Source organism: Octodon degus, unplaced genomic scaffold, assembly GCF_000260255.1.
Source record: "Octodon degus isolate 3935 unplaced genomic scaffold, OctDeg1.0 scaffold00048, whole genome shotgun sequence".
Lineage (NCBI taxonomy): Eukaryota > Metazoa > Chordata > Mammalia > Rodentia > Octodontidae > Octodon > Octodon degus.
The window spans coordinates 7,818,707-7,828,939 of record NW_004524624.1 but is presented as its reverse complement, the minus strand read 5'-3'; the positions used below and the strand labels follow the sequence as shown (position 1 = coordinate 7,828,939).

General features: G+C 38.9%; 1 pseudogene; it reads left to right on the top strand.

Moving 5' to 3' along the window:
• The first annotated feature begins 5,984 nt into the window (after positions 1-5,984).
• Positions 5,985-6,829, top strand: LOC101561258 (annotated as a pseudogene).
• The last annotated feature ends 3,404 nt before the right edge of the window (positions 6,830-10,233 follow it).

The window sequence follows — 10,233 nt, the reverse complement described above, 5'->3', positions numbered from 1 at the left end:
CACACACACACACTCATCTCATATGGGATCATTCATGTTAGCACTCAGCTAAGATAATGTCACAGAAGGTGCTTTCTCCAACCAATTTTCATAAGATTTGCTTATAAACACTATGGAAGTTAGGTTCATATCTAGAAAGTAATGACCCCTCACTTCTGCATGCCTCCCATGTGGCTAAATTTCACATGAGACCTGACAACATTACTCTTGTTTCTTTTCCTTGGAGGTGATTTATATCTTTCTTCTCTCACTGTCTTGAACATGATCATGATTTTGTGAGGTAATGGAATGAACAGTGAGTTCTGGGGACATGTGGTGAGTGGAGAACCAGCCTCCATATGCCAGCAACTGGCAAATAGACATATGCACACTTGGCTTTAGCTCTGCTACTTCTAATGCATTCACTCTGAGAAGAACATGGACGTATATACCTGAGTGAGGACCAAGGAATGGAGCAAGGGTTGTGTCAAGTCAACAAAGAACAGAAAGCAGACCTGTACCAAGCGCTACGGGGGTGAGCAACTATATGACACACTGCCCAGTTCTCAAGGAGTTCATGGTCTTAGGGCAATAATCCCAGTTAAGTGTGGTGGAGAGCTGGCTTCAGAGGCTGACACACTGAGCTGAGAGCTGAGGGGTGCTACGGGGCAAGGTTGTCCTGGAGGCCAGAGCAGATGCCTTGCATACAGGTTGGGATAAATGTCAGCAGAAGAGCATCAGGGAAGTTAGGAAAAGGTCCTAGATGATTATCAGAAAAGCTGACTTCAATTTTATGGTCTGGCCTTTAGCAAATGTCATGGCTTGGAACTGGAACTAAGTTCATTTTCGTGACACAAGTGAGGTCATTCCAGAGAAGGAGACACAAATGAGGAGAACACTGGTAGGTGGGAAGATGCTTAGTGTGTATGGTGGGAAACAGCACATACTTTTAAACATTCTTTGGAAGGAGGCCTTAGTGTGTATTCAGAAGGGCCAGGAATACTTCTAGCTTGGCAAGTAATTGCTATGTGCTTGTGATAATTGGCTTCTCTTGCTAGGGCTCAGGCATTTGCTATGCAAAACATTGTGACTCAACCCAGTGTTGGGAAGCTGAGGCAGGATTGTAAGTGTGAGCCCAGCCTGGGCAATTTAGCAACCTCCTAGAAATGTATCTTAAATGGATAAAAGGTCTGGGGATGTAGCTCAGTATAAAGGCCCTGCATTCAAACCTCAGAACTTCAAAAACAAAACAAAACAAAAAGGAACCAAAAGCAAACCTTCTTAAGGCCATCTATGGATGAATACTTTTCTGGCTTTTCCAAGAGGGACTAGAGCTCCCAAAGAAGGAAGAGACTGAAGACTCTTTGGGGAGTGGCTGGTAGAAGCACACACTGTGGGATCAAGCCAGGGGGGAGTGTAGGCAAGATGGAGGCAGAGAACCAGCTGGAGTTTCTCACCTGTGTTTTGCTTACCTTCTTTTTTTTTTACTATTAAAAAACATTTATTTATTTATTTGGTACAAGATCTCACTATGTAGCTTGGACTCATAGTGATCCTCCTGTCTCAGCCTCCCCAGCGCTGGGATTACAGGTGTGGGCCACCACGCCTAGTTTCAGTGGCTGGCTCAGTGCAGGGCAGGTGCAGCATGAGGTACCAGGGATGGAACCCAGGTCCTTGCATGTGCCAGGCAGATGCTTAGACTGTCAAGCTAACTCCCCAGTTCCTGCTTACTTTTTTTTAAAAGTTTTATACAAGATCTCAGTAAGGCATCCAGGCTGGAACTTGGAACCCTGTAACCTCAGCCTCCCAAACGCACAGGAATTGCAACCACATGCTATCAAGTTTAGTAAGAATGATCTTACATTAAGAATACCCTCTTGGAGAAGTGCAAAGATGGAGAGTTGTTAGTATAATATTGGTGACTTTTATTTCTTTGGCAAGTCTTGCGTTGGTTGTTTATTTTTGAGATGATTATCTCTCCGTAGTTATTTAAAAAATACCTGTGTTTTTATGCGCAAATGGTTGCATAAAGGCTGTCATCAAATTATAGCCTACCTAGCACCTGCAATTGACATAGCTGGAAAATAACGGCTCAGTGAAGGGAAGAGAAAATCTTTAAGAATCAGTGAAGAGGAGACAGAAAAGCTGCAGATTACAGAGGAACCGATGGCAGCACAGATGAAAGAAAGAAGCAGTCGGGGAGAGGGGCCTGTGTTCACGGACACGGCATACACCTGTCAGGGGTCGGCAGCCTCAGTGATAAACGGTGGTCTCCAATGCGCGTCCCAAGGAAAGCCCGCAGTTATCGTGAGGCGCCGATACAGCGTGCGGTCTTCCTGTGAAAGGGACTCCTTCCACATTGACGGCTAGCCCTGGAGGAGAAATACCATCCAACACCCACTATAGTTAGGTTGCAAGACATATTGAGAATACACTGGTCTAGGAATAAGACATCACAGGGCAGCCATACTTCAGGGTTTCTGAGGTTACCCTCCCAGCAGTGACTCGGTGGAAGACAGTAGTAAGGTGGAGTCCCGGAGAGAAGGGCTAGTCGTAGATCAGAGCAGCTTAAGCATGGCGAGCTCAGGGTGTGAAGGGCATGGCAGTCCCACTTTCCACAATATGCAGTTTTAGGCTGTGCAGGTATACGCACTGGGTCTGCAAGTTCTGGGATCAAACCCAGCAGAACAGTTGGCTCACCTCACGGCCCACATCCAGAACTGAACTCAGCGATCTGTTTGCCTTTCCTTTCTGCCAGTGTGATCAGAGACACTGCCACACCCTGGGGTGGACAGAGAGATGGCTTCTGAAGCAAGTGAGACACCTCAGAAGCCCAAGGGCACAAGTTAGTCAGGGTGAACAGTGACTTGGAGCACAAAGAAGAATGTAAACACTGAAAGCCACTATAGTAAATACAGCCCTAAAGGAGACAATACACTACTACTGACCCTGCCTAGTACAAAAGGTGGGGCAGGATTCTGCATTCACACAGAAAAAGAGTGGTCAGGGAGACACAATAGGCCCTGGCGACACCTACGAGTAACTCATGGTCCTTCCTCATATTGTCCTCGTATTATATTTGGTGTTTGAATTCAAACACCAAAAGCCCTAGAAAGACACTACACACCCTGAATCTTCAGCATGGAGGAATTTTTTTACTTTTTTACTTTTTTTTTTTTTTGGTCAGAAGGTTGCTTCTTTTTTCCTTTTATTCTTTCTTTTTCCTGTCTGTTTTACTTTCTTTTCTTATTTTTCTTTCTTTTTCTCATTTGTTTCTATTGCTTTGACCGAACTCTGTTGACTTTCTTTAATTCTTTTACTGGATTTTCATGTCAGCTTTTGCTCCTCTTCCTTTTCTTTCTTTTTCACATTTTTGCTGCTTCTTCCATTCTTTCATTTTCTCATCCACTTCACATTTATTATTACTATTTATTTATTTATTTATTTATTGTTGGCCAGCTCAGCCCAACCTGGGGGCAGGGCTGGCGTGGCATGTGGTGCCAGGGATAGAACTGTGGTCCCTAAGTTTGCCTAAGTAGGCACTTTAGAACCCTGAGCTATCTTGCTGGCCCCCATTTTTATTATTACTACTAAGTGTTACTAAGTTTTAGATAACTGTGTGCTATTGCTTTTGATTTTATTTCTATAGCTAATGGTGGTATAGTTGATATGTTCAGATCTTTGCTGCTGCATGAAGTATCTTGTTTGTCTTGCGTTTATATTATTATGACTGATTTCTTCTCAATTTTTAAAAATCTTATTTATTTATTTATTTATTTATTTATTTGGTACAGGGTCTCACTACACAGGTTGGACCAGTCTCAGCTTCACCAGCACTGGCATTGCAGGCCTGAGCCACCATGACGGGTTTCAGTAGCCAGCCCTGTGTGCCCCCCAGGGGCTGATGTGGTATGCAGTACTGGGGATGGAACCTGGATCTTTGTACTTGCCAGGCAGGCTCTTAGGCCACTAAGCTATTTCCTCAGGCTCTTCTCAATTGATAATGGTGGCATATTTGTGGCTTCTAATTGGTTTTTGTACATGTAAATATCTGGCCTGTCTCTGTCATCAACATCATTGTGGTTTGTTTTCTCTTCTCTGAATGCTGCTGGGAATCAAGTCCCAAAAGAAGGTTAGACACCAAGAAGAACCTGAACTATTACACTGACTGTATGGAAGAGAGTACAGACACAGAAACACAAACAAACACAAGGCTACATCACAGGGACATATATTCTAATGAAAGAGATCTCCACAGCAGTGACAGAGTTTTTCTACCCTCATTAATCTTTATCCTGCAGCAAAAAAGCAATAGAAACATGAGAAAGCGACACAAACGATGTCCCCCCCCAAACTCTGAACTCCCCAATGTTGATCTTGTGAACACTTAAACACAGGAAGTTATAGGCAAATAACTCAAAAACAAAATGGTCAAAATTTTTGAAGAGATAAAAGAATCAGCATAAAAGCAAATTCATCATATATTAAGTAAACTTAGGAGGAATGATATAAACATTAATGATTTAATACAATGTTCAGTGAATTTTAAAAGACACAAATAATGAGCTCATTGAGCTCACTGAGTTAAACAAATCACTACAAGATATGGATGACCATTTTGTTGGTGCTATTTTCTTTTTTCTTTCTTTTTCTTTTTTTTTCTTTTTTTTTTTTTTTTTGTAGAACTGGGGATTGAACTCAGGCCCTTGCACTTGCCAGGGAAGCACTTACTCCACTGAGCCATCTCCCAGGCCCTGTATGACCATTTTGGTAAAGAATTAGAAATTATGAAAAGAAACAAAGCAGAAATCTGGGATATTTTTGAAAATTAAGTCAAAAGCATGGACAACACATCCTACTAATGTTTTTTATATCAGGACATCAGAATTTGAAGCCAAAGTTGATATCGGAGATCATGCACTCAGGATATCCTAAAAATGACACTACCTAAAAATGACACTGGACTAGATGCCCAAAAGGAAAAACCCTCGAATTTATAAGAATGAATGAAAACATTAGAAGATGACACAAAAGATCCAAAAAATTTATTCGCTGAAATTGTAATTTTTGAAATCCAAGGAAATAATTCAGCATTCAAGTATAGTAAGTGTACGAGATCCCAAATAGCGATGACCATGAAAATACCTCTAGGTAATCCATCATGGTCCAAGTTCTAGAAATTCAACAAAACGAGAGAACAAGAAAAGTTGTTAGAGAAAAACATCATGTAACCCTTAAAGGCAAGCCCTTCACAGCAACAGCAAATTTCTCAGCACAAACTTCAAAGGGCAAAAGAGCTTGAAGCAAAAATTTTCAAGCCCTAAGAGAAAACAGTAGTCATCCCAGATGTGTACTCTTCAAATTGGATGGAGAAACAAAGACTTCCCATGGCAGAGCAATCCAAAAGAAATTCACGACCTCTAAACCAGCAGAAAACTAAGCCACTAAGCCTTGCAGGAAACATTATCCCATGGCTGACGGGGAGCTACGGCTCGCTGCCACAAGATGGTATCACCAGCACATCCTAGACGGTATCTCCTAGCACAGAAAAAAGATGAAAATGCAAAAACTGAGGCACGGTTTCTACTGATTATATTTCATTTCATACCATTGCAAAGTAGGAAAATCTTAAGTCTGGGACTCTGCGTGTGTGTGTGTGTGTGTGTGTGTGTGTGTGTGTACACCAAAAATATTTTTCAATTGCTTTCTTCTGGATAGAAGAATAATTTTTTAATTCTTTCTTACATATTTTCTGCTTGTTTTAGTTTTTTACACCGAGTATGCATCACTACTGTAATCTCCAAATATATAACTTTTTTTCTAAAATAAAAATCATGATATTTAAAAAGAAAGAAAATATTTAAGGGGCTCCTAGACTGAGAAGAGGCAGACATTGCCACCAAAGAGTCCAAAGAAAAGTAGACATCTAATGGGAGCACAGGTAAACGAGAGAGAAGAAAATAAAGAACAAATCAGCACTGGAAAAAAAAATGCAATGAGGTATTATGGAGCCAGCGCTCTGCACTGAGCTTCTACAGTACCCAGCGGGCAGATATGGCGGCGGCTTTCGCAAGGTGGCTAAGTCCTGGCAGCGAGAACACGGAGAGCGAAGCCAGCCTAGCTTTCGAAAACATCTGGGCCTGCTGGAGAAAAAAAGAAAGATTACAAGCTTCGTGCAGATGACTATCGTAAAAAACAGAGTTCCTCAAAGCTCTTTGAAAGAAGGCTCTTGAAAGAAAGTCCCGATGAATTCCACTATAAAATAACTCGGGTTAAGCTCCAGGATGGAGCTCATTTTATTAAGGTCAATAAAGAAGTAACTCCAGAACAGCTAAGCTAATGAGAACTCAGGACATCAGATATATAGAAATAAAAAGGGCTGCAGAAGCTAAGAAAATTGAAAGACTAAAATCAGAGCTCCACCTGCTGGAGTTCCAGGGAGGCAACGGAATAAACGTGTGTTCTTTTTTGATAACCAAAAAGAAGTTCAACAGTTCGCTATTGGGACTCATGCGCAGGTAGCCACAGAACTAGTTGGCAGAATCTTTCACAGATCCAAGATAGAGACCTTGTAGAAAGACAAAGTGAAAGGAGTCACTCATCAGACCCGCCTTAAGCGGATAGCTAAAGAAAGCCAAAAACAATACAGCTGCCTGACACAGAGGATTGAATGAGAGAAGAAATTACTCGCTATTGCACAGAAAATTCAAACATACAAGGATCTTATGGATAGAACTCAGAAGGTGAAGGTGAAGAAAGAAACAGTGATGCCCCAGCCATGTACAAGTTTCAGAGTCTTCGGAAGCGCTACAGTGTTATAGATGAGGCTTATCATTTGCATCAAAAATAATTCAATTTTTAGTCATAACTTCAAATTCCATTAGTTCAGATGAGATCAGGCACATTCTGGGTGGCATGGCCATAGACCGACTAGTTCAAATGGCTTTCCTGTTTGTAACCATGAGTTATTATTGATGTTTTTCTCTGAGCAATATTAAAGCCCCTTCCCCATGTCATTGTTTTTGGTTTGTCAAATCAGTCTTATTTTTCTTACATTTTTTTACTATGGAAGTTACATATCATTACAAAAAGCAGAAAATAGATGAATTCATTCTTAATTTTAATACTTATTTAAGAACAAGAAATAATTATTGGATACTGGGAGCTAAAACTACTGAGGTGAACAATTGTGAGCATCCTGTTTTCCTTTATATTATAAAGCTGTGCATTAATTTTTATATTTTTGTGTTTTGTAGCTATAATTTTAATAAACAATTTAACATCTCCCATCAAAACAGAAAACAATGCAATGAAGTGGATTCAGTAAATATCTTACAATAATAGTTCTCAGCTTGAATGTTCTTTATGTTTCCATCAAAATGCAGACTGAGAGATGGATCAGAAAACAAAATCCATATGCTGCCTCTTAGAGACACACGCCACTCACAAAGAGACACATAGGCTGACATTGAAAAGTAGAAAATGATCATCCACGCAACTGGAGTTCAAAAGCAAGCAGGAATAGATATTTTATTTTCAGACACAGCAGACACCAAGCCATAATGGGTGAAAAGGGACAAGATGGCCACTACTTACTGGCAAAGGCAAGGATTTGATAGTAAGAGATAATAATTGTAAATACATACACATTATATGTTGGCACACCAAACTTCATAAGACAAGTCTATGGTCCATAAAAGGACAGATAGACACTGTTTAAAACACAATGAGACACATCATTATTGTACTCCCACAAAAACACATGTGAGGTAGAAAAAAATTCAACAAAGAAATATCAGGAGTTAAGGAGATAGCTCAGTAGAATAAGTGCTTGCCTGGCAAACACAGGGTCCTGAGTTCAATACCTAGTACCACACACACACACACACACACACACACACACACACACACAAGAAATGTCAGTTAAGAGGAGGAGGGAACAGGGAGGGAGAAAGTGGGCAAAGGGGGTTAAAGAAAAAAAGAAACGTGATGTAATATGTACATATCAATATTCCCCAAGATGACTGCAAACTACATGAACTGAGGCTGGGGAGATAGTTCAGTGTAATAAGCGCTTGCCTGGCAAGCTCGGGGCCCTGAGTTCAATCCCTGGTACCACAAATACATACATACATACAAACATACATACATACATGTTTATTTAGAAAACTTGTCCAAATAAAATTTAAAAATTTAAAAAAGGAATGTCAATGTTAAATCACAACTTTCAACAAATATACTTAACAAATATCTACAGAGCAGATCATTCAACAACAAACTGCACATTTTTTCAGAACCACATTATACTTTTTCCAAGACAAACTGTACCCTAGGCTATAAAAAAATACATCTGCAAATACAAAATACTTGAATTAAATAAATAATTCCCTAAAGACTATCAGACCACAGCAGAATGAAACTAACAACATATACCAAAAAACAGCAGAGAACAATACAAACATGGAGATTAAATAGTATATTTTATGATAATTAGTGGGTGAAAGAAGAAATTATGAGAGGTACCTAATTTGGTTGCTGACAATGTCAATTTCAAACCAAGTGTGATTAAAAAAGATAAAGAAGGTCACTACATACTTTTTGGGGGAAAACTGCAAGAGAAAGAGATAACAATTATAAATATATATGCACCCAATGCAGGCTCACCCAACTATATAAGACAAATTTTAATAACCATGAACTCTAATGAGCATTAACATAATTGCACTGGGGGATTTTAACACCCCATTGACACAAAGAGATAGATCAACCATGCAAAAAAAATAAGCAAAGAAATAACAGAATTAAACCAAAAGTAACCCTTCTCCAGTTTTCGTGGGAGTGTAGGCTGGTACAACCACTATGGAAATCAGTATGAAGATGTCTCAGAAAGCTAGGATTGGAGGTCCCATTCAAGCCAACAATCCCCCAAAGGAACTGGAATCATCATATCACAGCAATATATGTGCATCTATGTTTATAGCATAGCAGCGCAATTTGTCATAGCTAAGTCTTGGAAACAGCACAGATGCCCATTGACTAAGGAATGGATAAAAAAGATACCATATTTTTACAGTACAGAGTATTATTCAGGTATAAAAAGGGTAAGTATCAGGCTTTTGTAGATAAATAGGTGCAGCTAGAGACTACTGCTAAGTGAAATAAATCAGACCCACATGTGCAGACACAATATTGTCTCGCTCGTGGGAGAGCCTGAAGGAGTGATTAGAGTCTAGAAGGTACAATTATTTCCAGTTTGGAAATAATTTGTTTAATGCGAAGGAAGTAGAAATGGAAATAATTTGTTTAATGGAAATAATTTGTTTAATGCAAAGAAAAAATTGGGATGAGAAAAGGGACAAATGAAAGAAAGGAAAATATATTTAGGTATATAAGTAGGATACTTTGGGTAGTTGTACTGTTGATTTCTGTTGGTGCTTTGAAAGGAGCAGTGTTAATGCTTACAACTGTTTTCTTTTTATTCTTTTTTAAAATTTCTTACAACTTTTTTTGTTATTGCTTTTTTCTTTTCTTTAAATGAATCTTGCACATTTATATCTGGTAACCTGAACAACTAATTTAAAGATAGCAACATGGTATACAAAAACCATTATTGAATTTATGTTACTTTGTTTAGTGAAATTTTGTATCATTTAAAATGTTTTTATCATTATTTTTATTCTTTTTTTTTTGTGGTACTGGGGATTGAACTCAGGACCCTGTACTTGCCATGCAAGTGCTTGTTCTACTGAGCTATCTCCCTAGCCCCACTATTTTCATTCTTAAAAAATAAAAAAAAGAAAAGAAAAAAGTGAAAATTACAGAAGTTAAAATAATCAAATGACAATGGAAGCACTATGTACCAAAACCTAAGTGAAAAAGTAAAACAGCTCAAAGGAGGAATCTTATGGCTGTGAATGTAGCTATTAAAATAAAGTAATCTCAAATAAATAATTTAATGATGCATCTCAAAGTCCTAGAAAATCAAGAACAATGTGAATATAAAACTAACAGGGAGAAATAAAAGCCAAAGATCCTAAAGTAGTACAATTATATTCAATGTTTTATGTCTTCTCTGGCCTATTAATCTGGCTTTCATTTGTATATATGATAAGTAACTTTATAAGGTCTTATAGGGTAAGTAAATATATCTGATGCAGGAAAAATAAAAGAGAGTGGAGGTAGAAAGGAAAAGAAAGGACCTGAAGTGTGTCACGTACATGTATTAATCTCCTACAGTGAATGTAATCATTGTGT